We start from the raw sequence: 20401 nt of genomic DNA, 5'->3' as shown, positions 1-20401 counted from the left end.
ATTAGATATTATTTCTACAACACTAAGGTCATTCCATGCAGTTTTGAACATGAGAGATCTTAAACAGTTTCACCTCAGATATTAAATCTGGCTTCTACCTTTTTACTCAATGAAAGTGAAACATTGACCAATTTAATTGAACTTAAGACAACATCATTCACTACCTTCATTATATTTATTCAGTCAATTGTCCAGAAAAAAATAATAACCTGAGAAATCAAGCACAAGAAAAATGTGTAATATTAACAAACAGTTCCATCAGACTCTGTATTCTGCTAGCAATATAACAAAACTTTGCCACTGAGTATGAGAGACATTATTTATTTATTTATTTATTTATCATACTTATATACCGCCCTCCCCGGAGGCTCAGGGCGGTTTACATCATAACAGAGAACGATACATAAAACAGTCTTCAAGTAAGAAGTAATCTTCAAGTAAGAAGGTTGCTAATAAGTCATTAAGGCAATTACTATAACAGAGATGTCCAAAATGCAAAATTACACATTCCTGGTATTCACAATAAAGTAAGATGTGAGAAACCATCTCAGTTTCATTAGCACTACAGGGGCATAAATGTGCTTCTATGGGCCAGTGCTGGAGTCTCCCAGTGAGTAAGGTTGTTGGGAAAGCATCAAAACAGGCTCTAGAAAATGCCTAATGAAATCTGAAAAAGACCGTGGTTGATAAAAATGGAGCAGCAAAAATCCCTACCTATGATTTTAAAGCCCTGTTTGGGAATGGAAGAGTTGTTTTGTTCTGTAACCCAATGTCTGAGACATTGGTGAACCAAGATTTTTGCTCTCCTAAGATCTGACTCCAGCAGATGCTCAGGTTCTAGGCCCATTGTGAATAGTTTTTAAAAATTATTTCTGCAGTCCAGGCAGGCTGCGGGGTAACTGATGGGAAAAGGCATATTAGACCTGTCGGCTGTAGGTGAATTTTCAACCAACAGTAGATGACAGCCCTGGTTTCCACCTTTAATAGCCCTGTCTCCTGTTGGTACATTTGGGGACATTATACAAGGCTCTTAGAAAGCCAGGTTGGATTCTCTCTAATGCAGCAATAAGGGCCCAATTGGGCGCTGTAAATAAGCTGTGGATTTGGCCACGTACAGCCCAACAGCAGCTGGAATAAAACCTCCACCTCTCGTTCAGTAAAAGATGAGTGTGGCGTCAAGTACTGATTGAATATGAGCAGCCTGCCTTCTGTTGTGTTGAAAAACTATGGCCAAAACAGTAAAACATTTCGCCTGATCAATTCTGTGTGCATCAATCTGGCAGATGGGATTTTTGTGCCTGTTATTAAAAAGCATATTACTTTAGTTTTGGTGTTGTTGATGGTTAGATGATCTTCCTGACAATGTGAGGTCAAAGATCTCAGGGCTCATTGAAGTCCAGTTTGGGTTTATGAAAAGATTACTGTATCATCAGCATACGTAAGTATTGGTAACTTTTCCCCTGCTAACTTGTGGGCGTGGACATCAGTACTCTGAAGTGATTTTATAAGGGAATCAGTATAAATATTGAAAAGAAAAGGGGGCAGAAGGCATATGCATATCACACTTTGCTGTGTACATACTGGGTTTGACAAATGTTCCTCATGGCTAAATCTTACTGAGGCTTGTGTTCTTGCGAAGCTTAATAATCAAAAACAATAAGCATTTGTCAATTGTAGCATTACCAAGTTTTGCCCATAAACGTCCCCCTACATATAGTGTCAAAAGCAGCTTTTAAATCAACAAAAGCTGCATAATGCCATTTGTATAATGCATACATTTCTCAATTAAATGGTGCAAACTTACAATGCAGTGATTACCAAGTAACAGAGAATTTTGCACTATTCTCTATTACCTTTTAATCATTGCATAGCAGAACTTTTAAAACATCAATAGCGGTTGACTTATGTGACCAAATGTTAAAGTATATCTGTACAATTCTACCTCATGAGGAATATACCTTTAATCCTTTAACTCAGCCCTTTTCAACCTTTTTACCACTGAGAAACCCTGAAACATTCTTCAGGCTTTGAGAAAACCAGGAAGTGATGTCAGCAGGCCACACCTCCCTGCCATGCCTCCAGAGGTCACATGTCAGCAAAAGGGACATCATCCGACACTCCTACCTCAGCCAGCAAGGATTGTATGGCTGGGGCCCCTCCCCACCCTCTCCAGACCCATCATTGACCACTGCGGGGAGGGGGGTCATCATATCTACATATAATATCACCTGAATTTTTTTTTAAAAAAATTAAATATAAAAAATTAATTTCCTCCCAATTGGCGAAACCGTTCCGGGGCCATTGCAAAGCCCCAGGGTCTCACGAAACCCTGGTGAGAAAGCCTGCCTTTAACACCCCCATGAGAAAGCATATTTTCAAGAGATTTTTGTAAAACTTTTCTATTTCTGGAGCTATAAAGGAGTCATAGCTTGAGAAGAAGAGTCATTTGTCCTCTCTCCAACTCAAGTGGCAGATGACTGCTTTCTAACCACTTTAACAAATAAGGCCCAGGACCAGATGGTCTCAGCTACAGCTATTCCCTCTGCTAGGAAATATTGCTGGGTTTGGCTGGGAATTTAGGAAGACATTAATCCGTTCCCCATGGGCAACTGACGTTCTCAGTCCAATAGTAGATCAGAAAACTGTTCCTTTCAGAGCCCTCAGCTTGCTTGTGTGAAGTCCAAGAGATATTTGCCAGAAAGGGCTGTTTGTCCCGTGGGTGGGATTTGAAAGAGCGCCTCCTGGGGCACCAGGAAATGTGTATTTCAGGCAGCCCAGGAGGTGGAAGCTGGGATTATGCACAGCGACTGAAATAAAAATGCGGCAGCCATTTTCTTAATGTTAATTTGCAAGGTGCTCCAAATGATCAGGACAGGAGCCCTGTAGGTGGGTTTTCAAAGAGCAGTTTCAGGAATGTTTCAAGACGTACTGCATAACTCTGCATACCAAATCCCACAGCAATTTCTTCAAAAGCAAATACATTTAGAAGAAGAGGAGGAGGAGGAGGAGTTCTTATATTCCACTTTGCTCTACCCGAAGGAGTCTCAAAGCAGCATACAATCACCTTCCCTAGAACAGACACCTTGTGAGGGAGGTGAGGCTGAGCGAGCCCTGATATTCCTGCTTGATCAAAACAGCTTTATCAGTGTTGTGGTGAGTCCAAGGTCACCCAGCTGGCTGCATGTGGGGGAGGAGCAGGGGATCAAACCTGGCTCGCCAGATTAGAAATCTGCACTCCTAACCACAACACCAAGCTGGCTCTCATAATAATAATAATGGGGACAGACATGATTACATTTTCTTAGGCTTCATTTTGGGAGTAACCCACTGGTTCCCGTAGTTCCGCCTTTCAATCTAGTTTAGGAATTAGCAGGCAATAATCTTGACTTCCTTACTGGGAAAAGCTTTGCCTGCTGATTTCTCCTGAACGCACCGCCACTAAAGGCACGAGTCGGCTGAAGTCAAATCCAGCCGATGTGGATGAACAGAGGTGCCCATCATGAGCTAAGGAAGAAAAAGGGAATGTTTGTGAAATAGAGGGAAGGACATAGTCTTAAAGAAGACCACCGAGGGGGAGTGCAGAATCCTACCCGGCTTGTCAGATTACAAGTCTCCTAACCACTACACCAAGCTGGCTTCAGGTAAGAGAAGGAGCCAGAAGCAGCTCCTAACTTTCTCGAAGAACTTGTTTAATGTTTGTCCAATACACACAAAAATGAAATTGACATGTATGGTTGCGTTTTTATTTAATTTTTTTTTAAGATTTACGTTTTTTCGGCACAAATACAGCATGCACACATTTCAGATCGCCAAGATTGTTTTCCCGTGGTCGAGTCAGAGTAACCTCTCAGTAACTTTTTATTCCAGCCAAACAATATGCCAGCCTTTTGCCTAGTAAAACCACTATGGCATTCTGTTCATCTTTAGACGTATGCAAGTCTGGGCCCTCAATATTTGTAGGGGGGATTTCCTCCCACATTCTCCCGAATAACTCAGGGGTTGTGCTGCTGCTGGCAATGAGCCCAGCTCAGTTCCCAGGTTGTACCACCACTGCCAGGCCCAGCGTGGCCCCCGGGCTGCTTCTTTGCTTCTTTGCTGCCTTGGGCCCAGCACAGACCCTGGCCCCTCCTGCAGCCACCTCCGGGCCTGGCACTTGGAGCTGATCTCTGCCATCTGGAGAGCAGTTGTAATTTCAGTGAATCTCCAACCTTCACCTGGAGCAGGGGTAGTCAAACTGCATCCCTCCAGATGTCCAAGGCAGGGGCTTATGGGAATTGTAGTCCATGGACATCTGGAGGGCCGCAGTTTGACTACCTCTGACCTGGAGGTTAGCAAGAAACCAACAAGGGGGTTGCATAATGTGTGGAAATGACACAACAGATCAGACATCACTGTACTATGGACTCCGGGGAATGGTAGAGGACAGGAAGGCCTGGAGGATCTTTGTCCATGGAGTCGCGATGGGCCGGACACGACTTTGCACCTAACAACAACATGTGCCTGGTATGATGAATTCATACTGTTGACGAGTAGCAAGCAGCCAGGGCTACTTGACTTAGGAAAATCAAGTGGTAATAAACCATCTTTTACTGCCTGGCCTAAGGTTGCCAGCCGCTAAGTGGGACCCAAAATGCTCTCAGAACTGCAACTGAGCGCTAGACCTCTGCCCCCCCCCCTAGATAAAATGACTTTGCAAGGTGGACTCTGTGGCATTGTACTATGCTGAGGCCTCTCCCCAAACCCTGAGCTCCTTGATGATGTTGATGTTAGCCATTCAGTCATGTCCGACTCTTGGCAAACCCATAGCTCTACTGTCACCATGTTTTTCAATCTTGCACCACTTCTTTTAGTTGCATAATGCTCTGGCCAGTGTCCATTGTGATCATATCTAACCACCGTGTTCTTTGTCGGCCTGGTTTCCTTTTACCACTGACCAGTCCTAGCTTAATTGCTCTTTCCATTGAGTTGGATCGGATGATATGGCCAAAGAAAGTGAGCCAGAGTTTCGTGATTTTGCACCTAGAAGCTCCACCCCTTCCTGGTTCATTCCATTCTTGGCGAGGGGTTGCACCTGCATTACCAAACTTCAGGTTAGATCCAGCCAGATTTCTTCTCGCTTACTCCCCTCCTCACTACAGCTCCCATCCCACACAGTTCTTGTCCACAGAGGTCCCATGCTCTCCAGCACAGCCTTTGTGTGGAGCCAAAGGGGATACCTCTTCCTTCTTCCACCTGCAAAAAGCTGTCTCTTTTGGTTCACAGCAACTATGAACACTCAAAAATGCTCAGCTCAGAGAGACTGAAAGGGAGGCCAAAACATCCCATTCTGTAAAGCCTTTGGTAGATTCACAGAATGGATGTTTCCAGCCTTCCTTTCAGTCTCCCTTTTGTTCTGTTTTTTGAAAAATAAGTAGGTCATATTTATGACAATGAGAACGTGGAACTGTTAGACAACATTACAATGCGTGTCATGTCCGTACATAACCTACTTCTGACCTCTATCTGTACCTATTAAGCAAACAGAGAGAGGACAGGAAACTACAGTGACAAAGAGAAGTTCATTTACTTCATGCAAACATACATTGTGTTAATAAATACTGGACTGCTGTTTGGTTCTTTGAGTTGTGTGTGTGTGTTTTTTGTTGTTGTTGTTTTTGCCATGTTAGGTGTTGATATGTTCAGCATGAAGGTTGCCTAAGAAAATGTCCTTTCTTCGTCAGACCATTCTGGGTTATCTTCCACACTGCCACAACGTCTGGCAAAAATCCTTGCTTTCTCAAATGCAATTTGCCACACAACGAAGACCACTGGCTGGTCAGGCCCAACCATACAGAGATCGAAATACTCAGCTAAGGACCTATAGAAGGTGACTTAGAGCATGAATAGTCAACCTGTGGTCCTCCAGATGTCCATGGACTACAATTCCCACGAGCCCCTGCCAGCGAATGCTGGCAGGGGCTCATGGGAATTGTAGTCTGTGGACATCTGGAGGACCACAGGTTGACTACCCCTGACTTAGAGGAGAATAAATAACAAAAAAATGACATAACTTTTAATTTTTGTATAGATATATCAAATTTTTAATCTTGTATAAGTTTTATTTAGTTATAAAATTTCAAAACTGTTAAACTTATTTTTTTGCTGTACTTCCCTAGCACATAGTGAAATGTTTGTATTTGATCTCACATCCTGAAATAGTTTGCCCTTGTATTTGTTAACAGATTTTATCTGGCCAAAGTGGTGTACTAAATACACTGAACTGAACAGGGTCAGTTCTCTTGGGTCCCCGGTGGGCACCTTTCACATCAGCTCCTACCTGATCCTCTTCTACAGGCAACTAGCTTTCCCTATGGCTGAGGCCAGGTGTAAACATCAAGGCACTGTCCTCCCTGCCTGAGAACCCATGTATCTTTACAAGCCCTCCTGAGCTCAGAAAGGTTTGAATTGTTACTAGGAGGAGGCGAATCAATTATGTAATATTTTTATGAAATCCGTATGATTGTTTTTAAAGTCATTTGTTACCCACCCTGAGTCTATCAGGGAAGGGCAGGATTTTTTTAAAACTATTATTGCTATTACTAGCAAGAAAGCCCATTGCAAGCAGTAATGAAATGGGCGCTAGAACCCGGGGTCACCGGAAGGTACAGATCTCTCTGTATGTGTCTCCCTCTCCCTCTTGCTGAGTGTCTGGGTGTGCCTCGCAGCAGGGGGCATAGCAGGTAATCAGGCTGGTTTGTAGGACGGAAGGGAGGGCTGGTGTGCAGTTTGTGGAAGCTCTATCTGTCTCTCCCTCCCTCCTTCGCAGCAGGGATGGCTCTCTCTGTGTCTCTGTCAGCAGCTTGGGGCAGCTCTCTCTGTGCCTCCCTCGCAGCAGGAGTGATTGGGGGAATGAGGGTTTGTGTTCGGTCTGGCAGGGCTCTGTGTGTCTCTCTCTGTCTCTGGCGTGTCTGAGAGGAACGTGGCTAGCGTCCAGGGAGTGCGGGAGCTGTAGGGGCAGGGCCATTAGGTTGCAGGCAGCGTTGCTGGCTGCACCCTGATTGGCCCTATTCCAACTCGGACAGCCGGACATGTTCCACCCCCCCCCCCAGGCTGTTTCACAGATATATAGAGGAACCATGGATAACGGGTAGTAGTAGTAGTAGTAGTAGTAGTAGTAGTAGTAGTAATAGTAATAGTAGTAAAACCCATTGCATGCTGAAATTCAATGGGCCCTAGTCAGTTGCTATTAAGCCTATGCTGTTATTTAAAGTAGAGGCTGGGGCACGTAGAACTGGGGCATGGCAGGAGACAGAAGGGAGGGGGTCTGTCATTGAACCTGGGTGGGACCTTTCCACACATAACGGAGATGGCTCCACCACTGACCTTCCTAAGATTTTGGAGGTATCTGGTTTAAGTATGAATAATATTAATGTTAGCACTATACCAGGCTTTTCCAACCAGGGTTTTGTGAAACCCTGGGGTATCAGCCCTGCAAGGGTTTCCCAAATAGGTAGGAATTAATTAATTTGTGTGTGTGTGTGTGTGTTTATATATAAAATTAGTTAAACATTTATCAGGTGATATGACCATGCATGGTGGCCAGTGATGGTCCTGAAGGGGAGGGGCCCCGGTGGGCATGTCCACAGCTCTGCTTCCCAACCATATTCTGCATGATTGCACCACTTCTGAGGTTTCTCGAAGTTTGAAGAATATTTCAGGGGTTTCTCAGCAGCAAAAACATTGAGAAAGGCTGCTATAGACCAAGTCTTTCAAATACAGGTCTGAATAACAGGGAGAAGAACAAGTAGGTGTTCTCCTTCTACATCTGCAACAGGAGGGCTCTGAAGTAGCTTTCCCCCTACCGCTGCCCTGCTGGCTGAGGCACAGAACCTGCATAACTGCTTTATTATTTAGACGGATTTGCCACATCGATCCAGGTCCAACCGCCCTTGTTGGCCTACACTGCTCTGCGAAGGGTTTGATTTAGACATCCTCGAGATTAACTTCACCTCGGGTCAAAATCCGCTCCCTCGTCATTCCCTTGCCGGTCCTAGACTTTGTTTTTATGTTGATCAAGAAGCGCTGTCACGACAGACGTGTCTTCTGCTTGCTGCGAGGAGCCCCCCTCCTGAACGTTAAATAATTCATAAAGCTTTTATCCGCTAGCTTGTCGTCACTCTTTGTGCCCCCCCCGCCACGGCCCCCATGATTCATAGGAGATTTAAATGCACTAAAAGCTCTCACATAATGGGCATAGGGAAATTGTTAAGAGCACACCGTTCCTGCTCATTTCTTCCTTCTTCGTGCAGGGGAAAAAGGAAGCACAAAAGACGTTACGAAGCAGCACAATAAAATCAGAGTCCAGGAGCACCTTTAAGACCAACAGAGATTTATTCAGGGTGTGAGCTTTCGAGTGCAAGGAGTCTGACGACGAGTGCTTGCACTCGAAAGCTCACGCCCTGAATAAATATTTGTTGGTCTTAAAGGTGCGACTGGACTCTGATTTCAGTTGGCAAGTAATGTTGCGTCCACCTCTTTCAGCATTCTCAGATGTTTAATTTGGGCCACTGTTTTAGCACATTTCCATCTTTACAGTTTGTGCTAAATTCTAGAAAGGCCATCTTAAGGTATAAAAACATCACCACCACCACCACCAAACATCTCACCATTATTCCACATTGCAAACCACTTTCAAGTATCTTTTTGGAAGGGAAAGACAGCTGGGCAAATTGAGTACAGAGTGAGTTTAACTAATGCGAACGCTTGTCACACTAGAATATTTTGAAATCAGTCTAATCTGATTGCAAATCAAGGGAACGCTTTGATCTGCACATACGTCAAAAATATGTTGGGCACCATCCGTTTTAGCACACACTGTGAACCCAAGTGGCTTCAATGGAGACTCAGGCACTTGCTTGATTGTATATAGAAATTAATGGAGATTAAAACAGCACTCCAGGCGAGACACTTTGATTTGTATAGGTACACTGAGGATATGTACATACGATGCACAGAGTGCAGGCATGGCTGGATCATGTCTCGTAACCGTTGTTTGTTTACTGTATTTCTGTTCAAATGTCAAATAAACATCTCTCACAGCAGCTTAATAGATACAGATCTTGCCTGCAGACTTAGAGACTAAAAAGGCCTCCCTAAGGAGGAGGGAGAAGGGAAAGGAGATATGTTCGACAGTGACCATTTGAGGCTAAATGGGTCTTCCAGAAGTAGTGAAACTATCTTGTGGTGTCAGTCATGGCAGAAAGCTTTCACTTCCTTGGGCTTGACACAACTGGCAGCCCAGCAGAGTTCTTTGTGGCAGGGAGAGGAGACACAAGTTTGTTGCAGCTGCTCATTCTCTGTCCAATAGCAGGGCTGAATCTGCACGGAGCTTTTATTCCAATCCCAGGTCGATTCAGTCCCTGCTGTCTACACCGAATGTGATTTCCATTTTGACTTTGGGCAATTTAAATTTTTCATCTGCAACAAGCAGGATTGATCTGGAGTGACCCTACCTTTCCCCCCGCAATATTCTGGAGTGGATATAACCCTCGATAATTGAAAATTTGGCATGAGTAAGAATGCAGCTGACTGCTTTCCCCAAAATAACTTTCTGCCTTCAATGCTGTAGAAAAGCCCTTATTGGCCAGGGTGTCAGTTCCCATGTTGCAAGGCTTCCCTTAAAGGAGAAGCCGTAACTTCTCTCAACAGAAGCTCCAGAAGCCCTAACTTCTCTTGTCAGAGATTTTCCTGTTGGATTTATTCCCCCTCTTCTGCTGTCTCCAATCCTTCCCCCCTCCTTCAAGAAAAGAAAGAGGCTCCCATTGTGCTTGGCTCCCCCCACTTCTGAGCTTCCCTAATCACGTGCAGAACACTTTTCTGTTTCAATGGGGGGGGGGATAGAGGAAGACCCGAGTTCAAATCGATCTGAATTCAGCAGGATCCACAACAGAATAAACAAAGTAAGTGCAGAATCAGCCCTGGTGGCAGAATGCTAGATCCTTGGTCCCTGTTGTGCTAGTAGGATATTTTATCTTTTGGGATTACTTTACAAGTATTACTAACTCTATCAGAGCTAGCACAGTTCCTCGGAGCCTGCAAAATAGAGTTTTCCCAGCAGGCATTTGGTTGAGGCCAATTGAATTGACATTTACTGGGTCCCCAGAACCACCACCGCTTCCCAGTCGAAAGATGCCCATTAAGTACATCACGGGCCAATCCTGCTGTTATTATTAACTGGTGCAGTTATTGAACCTATATTGCATCTGTGTAATGGCTTTCATATTCTCTGTAAACCGCCCTGAGCCACAAGGGGAGGGCGGTATATAAATCAAATCCATCAAGAAATAATCTCGTACTGTGAAATAGTCAACATTTTTCACCCTTAACAAGACATCATTTTTTCCTCCTCCAAAACCTTCCCCTTCTATTTGGCCTCGTTGTTTATCAGGCCAACAGATCTGAGGTTTTGCATTTGTATTTCATGAACCATTACAGCGATTCTTAACAGGAGGCAGTCTACAGAGTTTGGGAAGCATTCAATACTTTTGGAAGCAAAGAAGAGGCATCTGGGATTTCTCTCCGTGGGCACTGGTTTCCAGCATCAAGTAAGGGCCAAACTCACCGCGGTGTTTTTCGGGGGGTCAAGGATCCTAATGGCTTTCCCCTCGATCACACAGCAGCTGTGGCGAATTTTAAAAACTGGCAGGAGGCCAATTCAGTTCAAGACCATGACAGAGTGGGCTCCTGCTAGAATGAATGAATGAATGAATGAATGAATGAATGAATGAATGAATGAATGAATGAATGAATGATAATTTAGACCTTTCTGAGGCTTGGCAAACTACAAACAAGCCCCAAACTGCAAACAACCTTTAGAGAAGAAGAGTTGGTTTTGATGCCCCACTTTACACTACCCTAAGAAGTCTCAATGCAGCTTACAATTGCCTTCCTGTCCTCTCCCCACAACAAACACCCTATGATGTAAGCTGGGCTGAGAGAGCTCTGACAGGACCACTCTGTGAGAACAGAGGGCTGTGACTAGTCCAAGGTCACCCAGCTGGCTGAAGATGGAGGGGTGAGGAATCAAACTTGGCTCGCCAACTTAGAGGATGCAGCTCTTAAACACTACACCAGGCTGGCTTGGAGGGTGGGAGGTTTCAACTACACTTTACATCATGAAAAATGTGACTCCGTGGTTTTGCAGGGAACAAACAGTCCTTGATTCCATCTGAAAGTGATTCCATCAAAGGATACAGAGGTGCTTAAAAATGTGTTTTTTCCTCATAGTCAATAGTTCTTAATTATAGTTCTCAATATTTGTTATCAACCTTTAATAATGGAACTGCGGTAAAAAAGATGACCTTGCCATCCAGCAGTGACTGCTGGAGTAGCTCTGTAGGAAACAATTGCTTTTTAATACCATGGTAACTAGGGATGGGCATGAGCCAGTTCTCGAAGGAAAGTTCATGATGAATTTTAACCAGTTCATAATTTGCGAAGTGATGTTCACAAACCAAAGAGCTGCCTTGAACTTTCATAAAGTTTAAGAAAGTGTATGGTGGTTCATGAAGAACAGAAATCAGGGATTTAGATGGCTGGGAGCAGAAAGCAGGAGTTTAAATGTAATCCCCTGCTTTCTGCTTTCTGCTTCCTGCCACCTTTTGCAGGAAAACCTCTGCTTTCTGCTCTTCGTGATCCAATCCAGTTCATATTGGTTAATGACCCATGCTTTCTGCTCCTTGCTGCTTTTCATGAGGAACAGAAAGCTCCCTGTCACATTTGCTGGGAAAACCCTTGCTTTATGCTCCATGTGAAGAGCAGCAAGAAGTAGAAAGCAGGGGTCATGAACCAACATGAACAGGTTCGGTCTGTGAACCAACCTCACAGTTCTGTCAACTTGTGGTTCAGCCACGAACCACTAACTGACCCACAAAAACACAGTAACTACACGTATCTTTAATATCTAGATGACATGTTCCTTTCAGGGGGGAAACACATTTGTGTCTAGAGAACTGTAAAGAGGATCTGGGAGAACAGGGTTTTGCTATGAAATGTTGCTGGGTGACTTTGTGCCAATCACTTTCTCTCAGCTTGTTGTTGCAAGGATAAAATGGCGGAGGGACGATCAATGAGGTCAGCTGGCTTAGGCCCCCATAGGGGATCAAAGCAGGGTATAAATGTTTAGAAAGGGAAATTGATCCAGTATTGTTACATTTGGTCTTTCTTGTTAGTGAACTTTCACCAGATACACAAATTAAGCTAGAATGCTTCACTCTGGATTCAGCGGGAGTGAAAAAGGCTTAACTTTGAACCTGGCTGGAACATCTATGCCTTTCAGTTTTTTTTTTCTAGTTATACTGAAAGGCAGAGCAATTGAAATAAAGTCGTGACTGAGAAAATAAGACACAGATAAGTGTATAGGGGAAGGAATCTGTTGTATGATTGTGGTTCTCGACTCACAAAAAATATTTCTAAATGGATATCCTATTTCCTAATGGGTTAGAACAGAAGCTGAAGAGAATATTTTAATGGCTTTCTTATATAAAGACTGTGTGTCAACTCACCTTAGCATAGGAGCAAAGCAGAGACCGTTCCCAAAAGACAAAATGGCAGCATGGCTCCCGATTAATAGGAAGACCTCCTAGAAGCACCATTATGACTCACGTAACACACTTTTACACAGGACATGCTTAAAGTAGTTAATACTCGAGAGAGTATAAATAGCCTGCATGCAATCTTCATTCTGCAGAAGCCAATGCCCTTTCTATTTATCCACACAGTTGTAGATTGCATCAGAATTTATTCGAGGATTTTTTTTTAAACCCTTCTCAGAGGACAGATGGGAGATATTCTGGCATTCAAAACCAAGAATGAGGACAAGGACTCTAGGCTCAGTGACAGAGCCATACCATGAGACACATCCAGGATTAAGACTCTGGCTTCATTTTCATTTATGAAAACATTTGTATTTCCTTCCCTGCCTTTCCCCTTGGCTCAAGCCGTCTTGGACCTTAACACTTGCTTCCATTCTTGCCTCATCAGTTGTGGAGGCCGTCTTCCACTGTGCAACAGTTTCCTCTTGTTGACCAAAAAAGGCTGGAGGAATAATAAGAGGAGGAGGAGGAGGAGGAGAAGGAGGAGGAGGAGGAGGAGGAGGAGGAGGAGGAGGAGGAGGAGGAGGAGGAGGAGGAGGAGAAGAAGAAGAAGAAGAAGAAGAAGAAGAAGAAGAAGAAGAAGAAGAAGAAGAAGAAGAAGAAGAAGAAGAAGAAGAAGAAGAAGAAGAAGAAGAAGAAGAAGAAGAAGAAGAAGAAGAAGAAGAAGAAGAAGAAGAAGAAGAGTTGGTTCTTATATGCTGTTTTTCTCTACCTGAAGGAGTCTCAAAGCGGCTACCTGTGCACCTGCAGTGATCCCCAATTCCAGAAGAAGAAGAATAGTTGGTTCTTATATACCGCTTTTCTCTACCCAAAGGAGGCTCCAAGTGGCTTATAGTCACCTTCCCTTTCCTCTCCCCACAACAGACACCTTGTGAGGTGGGTGAGGCTGAGAGAGCCCTGATATCACTGCTCAGTCAAAACAGTTTTATCAGTGCCGTGGCGAGCCCAAGGTCACCCAGCTGGCTACATGTGGGGGAGCATCGAATCAAACCCGGCGTGCCTGATTAGAAGTCTGCACTCCTAACCACTACACCAAACTGGCTCTTGACCAATATGCTCTGCAGTGGAGAACCAACCCCACAATGAAAGAGGCAAAGTATGGGGACTAATAAGGCATGGGATAGAAATCTCTGTCTCTTCATTTATGGCCTTAATTTGCTGCAGCCTTTTTTGTTACAAGACAGTTGAGTTTTTGTACCCCACTTTTCACTACCCAGAGGAGTCTCAAAGTGGCTTACAATCATCTGCCCTTCCTCTCCCCACAACAGACACCCTGTGAGGCAGGTGGGGATGAGAGTTCTGAGAGAACTGGGAATAGCTCAAGGTCGCCCAGCTGTCTTCATGTATCTCATAGTGTTTTACAATCGCATTCCTTACCTGTGAGGTAGGTGAGGCTAAGAGAACTCTGCGAGAACTATGACTGGCCAAAGGTCTGCATGTGGCAAATGAGTGGGGAATCTAGCCTCATTCTCCAGATAGGAGCAGCAACTCATACAGAGGTGTAGTAGTTGCCCTCTAAGGATGGTAATCTTGCTGCACTTTTGCATCAGTAGTAATTGAATGATGCAATGGCCACTCCATCTGCCACTTCAAACAAATCAGGGAGGAGGTGGCAGGGTCTGGCCATGGCTGGTGGGAAGGGGGAGCCAGACAAAACAGATGCCACATGCCTGACCTGTGCCATTGGGGTAGCCCGGGAAAAGGACATACGTGACCCAGCTTCTGATCGGCCCACCCTCTTTGGCTATAGAAAGCAACAAATTTTATAGCAAAGCAACAAACAGCATCCAGATAAAGTGGGCATTTGAATTCAGAAGGTCCTGTCACTCTTCATGCTTTTACTGTAAAGTGTAAGGATGAATTTTTATAGCAGGGGTGGCCAACCAGTAGCTCACCAGATGCCCATGGACTACAGTTACCATGAGCCCCTGTCAGCATCCTCCAAGGCTCCAACATAGGACACCTTTCTTGGATGTATGGCAGATGGGGGGGAGGGCTTAGTGTGTGGTTGGGGGGGGAGGGAATAAAATGGGGATGTTTTTTTTGTTTAATTATGTTTATTGTTTAATTATGACTGTATTTTTATTGCTTATGCATTGTTGTTAGCTGCCACGCGTTGGCTGCGCAGGAGCGGTGGCCTATACATTTATTTAACTAATAAATAAAATAAAAATAATTGTCCACAGGTATCTGGAGAACCACAGATTGGACACCCTGATTTATACTTTTGATGCATAGGATATCCGTGATTATAGAACCTTTGAACATGAGTCATTCTGGGTTCCTGGAAAGTTTACCTCCATGTCCCACTGAATCTTTTCTCCCTGGCCTCATGATTTCAGATTCCGTTCAACAAAGGTGCATTAAAATTTCTCTCCCTATGGCTTGAAAAAGAAAACCATCTCGAACAAAAATACTTCTCAAGCTGCTGCCTTTCCACGAAGGAGGAACGGGCCGTGACCTCTTGCCAACTCATGTGGCATGCACGTGCGGCCCACAATCGGAAAGGAAAGCAAAGCAAGGGCTGGGCTCCGGATAAATACATTCCTCGGTTTTGCAGACTGTGGCTCTAAGTCGAGTCAAGGTCCTTTATCACAAAGAAACACGTCCAGCAAGCATAGTTTAGTTTCTAAGGCCCACTGCCGCTCCGTCCTTAGATTACTCTGCCCACATGTGCTACTTATTAAATGCCTTTGGAGAAAGTCTGGAGGCCTTGCCAACTTCCTCTGCTTTAAGCCTGACTCTCAACTCTGCCCTCTTCTTTTCTAATCAGCTTACTGGCTGTCTCCTGTCAACTCTCTCTACATTCAGTTTCCTTCTTAAGCTGCTCTTCCCAGTCTTCCTCTTTGTCCTTTCCAGAGGAGATTATCCCAAAACAGAAAAAAAAAGGGACATCATCTACTAAATTGGGGGTTTCCCCCCAGCCTTTTACCAGTGACGTGTTCTTATTCCCTGTCTCCTCTCTATACTCACCTTTGGTGGGCCCATTTCCTGTGCTAATTAATCCTATGCATGTTAATCAGGAAATAAATCTCATAGATAGGGTTGCCAACTACAGGCTGGAAAGCTCCTAGGGATCTGGGGGAAGGGGACCCTAGGGAAGAAGATGTCTGGGGAGGTGGGATGTAATCCATAGACTCCCCCTTCCCAAACTGCTAGTTTCTCCAGTTGAGCTTGTGTCTGTAGTTTCTGGAGATCAGTCATCATCCAGGGATGGCCAAACAGTGGCTCTCCAGATCTCCATGGACTACAATTACCATGTGTCCCTGCCAGCATGCCCCGAAGGGCGCTTGCCATCCTCCATGCTGGCAGGGATTCAGCAGCCATATTCATTGAGCTTAATAGTACTGGAATATGCAGGATTTGCAGTGTGCATCATTGAGCAGAATATAAAGGGTGTCCTACAGGGGGCATTGGAGATGTATATTTAGCATAGATAGGATAGGAGCCGCCTGAGTATTTTCACCTGATCTCCACCATTGTCTCTCCGCCCCTCTCCCCCCCCCCCCCCGGTTCCTTGGAGTGTCAGTCACAGCAAGCCCCCAATCACAGCACAGCAGTCTCTTGTGAATGGAAAATGTCTTCCTCCCCCCCTCCCCCAACCCCAATTTTTTTAAGGCACTTCTGCATTGCTATGCAGTAATGCCACAACACAGATGCATTTTTAATTTTAAAAAATCAATGGAGAAATGGCAGAACGATACAGTACCCCCCTCCCCACACACACACACCCCACCTTTTGGGGATTCGTATTTCTAGGGACTTTATGTCTGGGAGAATTTGTTCAGTGACCCTCTTTGGGGAAGATTAAGCAAGCTTCCAATTCATGGTGATGATATCTATTTAGACTCAGAGCTACTCTCCTATTTGCATAATTCCACTTCTTAATGAGCAAGCCCCCCCCCCCCCCCACAACCTTGCTAGAGGATGCTGGGAACTGTCTTATATGTATATGTATAGATGGCCCGGGTATATGTGTTTTCTCCCAGAAGGCTTACATCTGTTGCTGCTTAAATTGGTTCATTATGTTAATGTCAAACTTATAAAGAAGTATGTATGCTCCAAAGGGGGCACAACAGGATTTCCAGCTGTTACAGTTTTAGGGTTGTTCGTACTGCCCATTCTTCTCTTTTCAAACAAATAATGTGCACAACTGTGAAGAAGACGAGTTGGGTTTTATACCCTCCTTTTTTCTACCTTAAAGAGACTCAAAGCAGCATACAATCGCCTTCCCCCCTCCCCTTCTCTCCCCACACCTTGTGAAGCAAGTCAGGCCGAGGGAGCTCTGAGAGAACTGTGACTAGCCCAGAGTCACCAAGCAGGACTCAAGTGTCTCAAAGCAGTTTACAATTGCCTTCCCCTCCCCTCCTCCCCACAGGTATTTTGTGAGGGAGGTGGGGCTGAGACAGCTTCAAGAGAACCAGGACTCAACTCTCTATACTAAGAGAGAGAACTGTGATTGGCCCAAGGTCACGTGTCTCAAAGCAGCTAACAATTGCCTTCCCTTCCTTTCTTCACAACAGACACCTTGTGAGGTAGGTGGGGCTGAGAGAGCTCTGAGAGAACTGTGACTGGTCCAAGTTCACCCTGGCAGGTTTCATGTGGAAGAGTGGGGAATAGAAGCCAGTTCTCCTGTTGAACACACCGAAAGGAACCATTAACCATTGTCCTGGTATGTTTCCATATGTACAATGGGAGAGAGAGAATCTGCAGGGCATGTTCTCTTTCATTGTCCTTCATACCATAAAGAGCCAAGGTCTAAATTTATTCTCCCACTCCTGGTTGAACTCAATTGCTCAGAGGACACCTGCTTAGACAAACTATAAAATGACCAAGTAGCCAAATTCTGTGCTTGTGCAGAGCTCGAAAGAAGATACCTGAGGTAATAGTGGCTAGGGCATATTATGATGGTTTATGCTTAAGTTTCATATTCATTTATGTGATTTTAGTTCATTCAGATGGCTTTTTACCGTTTTTATCTGTATTTTATGGTCTATGACCGCAATAATAAACTACTGCTACAGTGAAACTCTACCAGATTCAGCTAAAACTGTAAGGGGAAGACAATGAAAAATTTGTGGCAGAGGTGCCTAGTGTTAATTGTGGCCTTACTTCCTCCAGACTGCTATTTTGGAGTCAATCTTTGCTCTGGATCCTGATGTGGTCCCTGCTCTTGAATGATATGGTTCCATCTGCTCCCCTCTTCCTTCCTCCTTTTATGAGATTGCTAGTGGGGGTAATGGGTTGATTGTTGGAATTGGGTTTTTCCCCCTGCTGTATCTTTTCTTGATTTCTGATTTCGATTTCTGTGTTTTATGTCTGGGGTTTTAAGTGGAGTTTTATTGGGGATTTTATTCAGATTCTTGTAACCGCCACAAGCCAGTTGGGAGTAGTGGGTAATAAATTGAAATATGGATGGACGGATGGACGGATGGATGGATGGATGGACGGACGGACGGACGGACGGACGGACGGACGGACGGATGGATGGATGGATGGATGGATGGACAGACAGATGCTATTTCCACTTCCCAAAACACCTGGCTCCTCCCAATGATCATCAATATAACTAGAGGCCCATTTCTCACAGGAAGGAGCTCTTCCTGGGAAATTCCTGGAGATTTAGGGACAGTGCTGGGGGAGGCAGTGGGATGAATGGAGTTATTGGGAAGAGGAAAGAACTCAACAAAGATGTCACAGTGTCCGCCATCTGAAAATGTCATTTTCTCTTGAGTCAGGAGATCAGTTACCATTCTGGAAGAACTCCAGGGCTTGAGGGTAGTAAACCCTAAGGGTTTAGATTAACCCCAGAAAGCTATTTTTATTTGTTTAGCTTATTTATAGGCTTTCTTTCCCCATGAGACTCCAGGCAGACTTCAGAGTAAAAAAAACCCCAAAATCATACAGCATGTTAGGATACCACCCTCCAGGCAGGATCTGGGGATCCCCTGGAATTCCAGCTCATCTCCAGACTGCAGAGATCAGTTCCCCTGGAGAAAATGAATGCTTTGGAGGGGGGACAGTTTATGTAGCATATGTAGCACATGTGATGGGTCCTGCACTTCCAAGGACCCCGTGTAGGGCCTTCTCCACATAGATCAGGGCCTCTCCCTTCCCCCTTTTCAGTCTTTAAAGACCCTCGGAATAACACCCCTTTCTCCCAACACTTTTTAGAACCGGTGGCTGTTTGTATTTTATAACTGGTTTAAAATAAGCAATTGGATCAAGATCTATTGTATATGAAAATTTACTATCGGAGGACTTCCCACTGAGGAAAGTTGTTTTCCATTGAAAACGGACATTACCAGGATGCCGTTCTGGTAGCAGTCCCTGCAAATAAAGGAAAAAGAAAAGAAAGAATACATAAAGAGAATACTCTTGTTTTGGATTGTATTAAGTTGATTGTGTTGCCTTAGGATAGGCTTTGTTTTCTGAACAGTATTCACGTCGAAACCATCCTGTTTTGATCTTGTTGTACAGAGACAGGCAACGGCAAACCACTTCTGAATGTCTCTTGTTTTGGAAAGGCCATGGGATCCCCACAAGTCAGCCGTGATTTGGCAGTACTTTCTACTACTCAGGACAAAGCCACTGAAACATGAGTATCAATCTGGAGTGGGGAAAAATTCTTACTGGTATTGTCTCTGCCAGAGGCTTGAAATTCAAGATGGGGGGGGGGGTACCACTTTGGCTGGCTTCCTGCTCTAGACCCACCCACAATTCAAAATCCCTGAACGGTAGGCCACAGTTTGGCAGCCCAGTTTAGAGAAACACTCCATGCTTGTGAACTGCTTCCCACACAAACGGGTGCACATCCCATCACTGCACACACATTAGCTACACAACCTAAATAAATAGGCCTACATTCCCCACACTTGTATAAGCAACCAGGTACACAAATGCATACACAGTGGGTTATGACACAAGTTCAGGAGCTGCACAGAAAACAGTGGGGGAACAAAGCGGTCACGAAGGAGACATGGTGGAGAGAAAACATTCTCTGCGCAAACATAATATCCATAAGAGAATTCATCACAACACCCAAGCCTCAGACAATAATACTCCCCATAGGGCAGGAGCTGAGCTTAAATGGATGAGGGAGAAGAAAACAAATAGAGCCAGTAACAAGAGACACCGGCAAGAAATGTCAGCCAGACAGATACAGGATGGCATACCAAGCATGCACACCTTTAATTGCAGAATCCACCCACACACCACAATCAAGTAAAGAATTCACACTCCAGCACAGTAAAGCTGACCCTCCATGTCAAAACATCCACAGCAGTACTTGGATAGGAGACCACAAGAAAGAGTCAATGACAAACAACCTCTAGCCTTGGTAACTATGGGATCACCATAATTCAGCTGCGACTTGACTGCTCTTTCCATCACCACCAAAAATTGAACTCAGCAACTCCTATGAAAAGCTAGATATCAAATAGAGTTGATATACAGCACCATTAGCTGACGATTTGAACATCCATTTCAGAGCCAGCTTGGTGTAGTGGTTAGGAATGTGGACTTCTAATCTGGTGAGCCGGGTTCAGGTCTGCATTCCCCACATGCAGCCAGCTGGGTGACCTTGGGCTCCGCAAGGCGCTGATCAAGCTGTTCTGACCAAACAGTGATATCAGGGCTCTCTCAGCCTCACCCACCTCACAGGGTGTCTGTTGTGGGGAGAGGAAAGGGAAGGCAACTGTATGCCACTTTGAGACTCCTTCGGGTAGAGAAAAGCAGCATATAAGAACCAACTCTTCTTCTCTTCTAAA

The sequence above is a fragment of the Paroedura picta genome, chromosome 6 (assembly GCF_049243985.1).
Source record: "Paroedura picta isolate Pp20150507F chromosome 6, Ppicta_v3.0, whole genome shotgun sequence".
In the NCBI taxonomy this organism is placed as follows: Eukaryota; Metazoa; Chordata; class Lepidosauria; order Squamata; family Gekkonidae; genus Paroedura; species Paroedura picta.
This window is presented reverse-complemented; position numbering follows the sequence as displayed.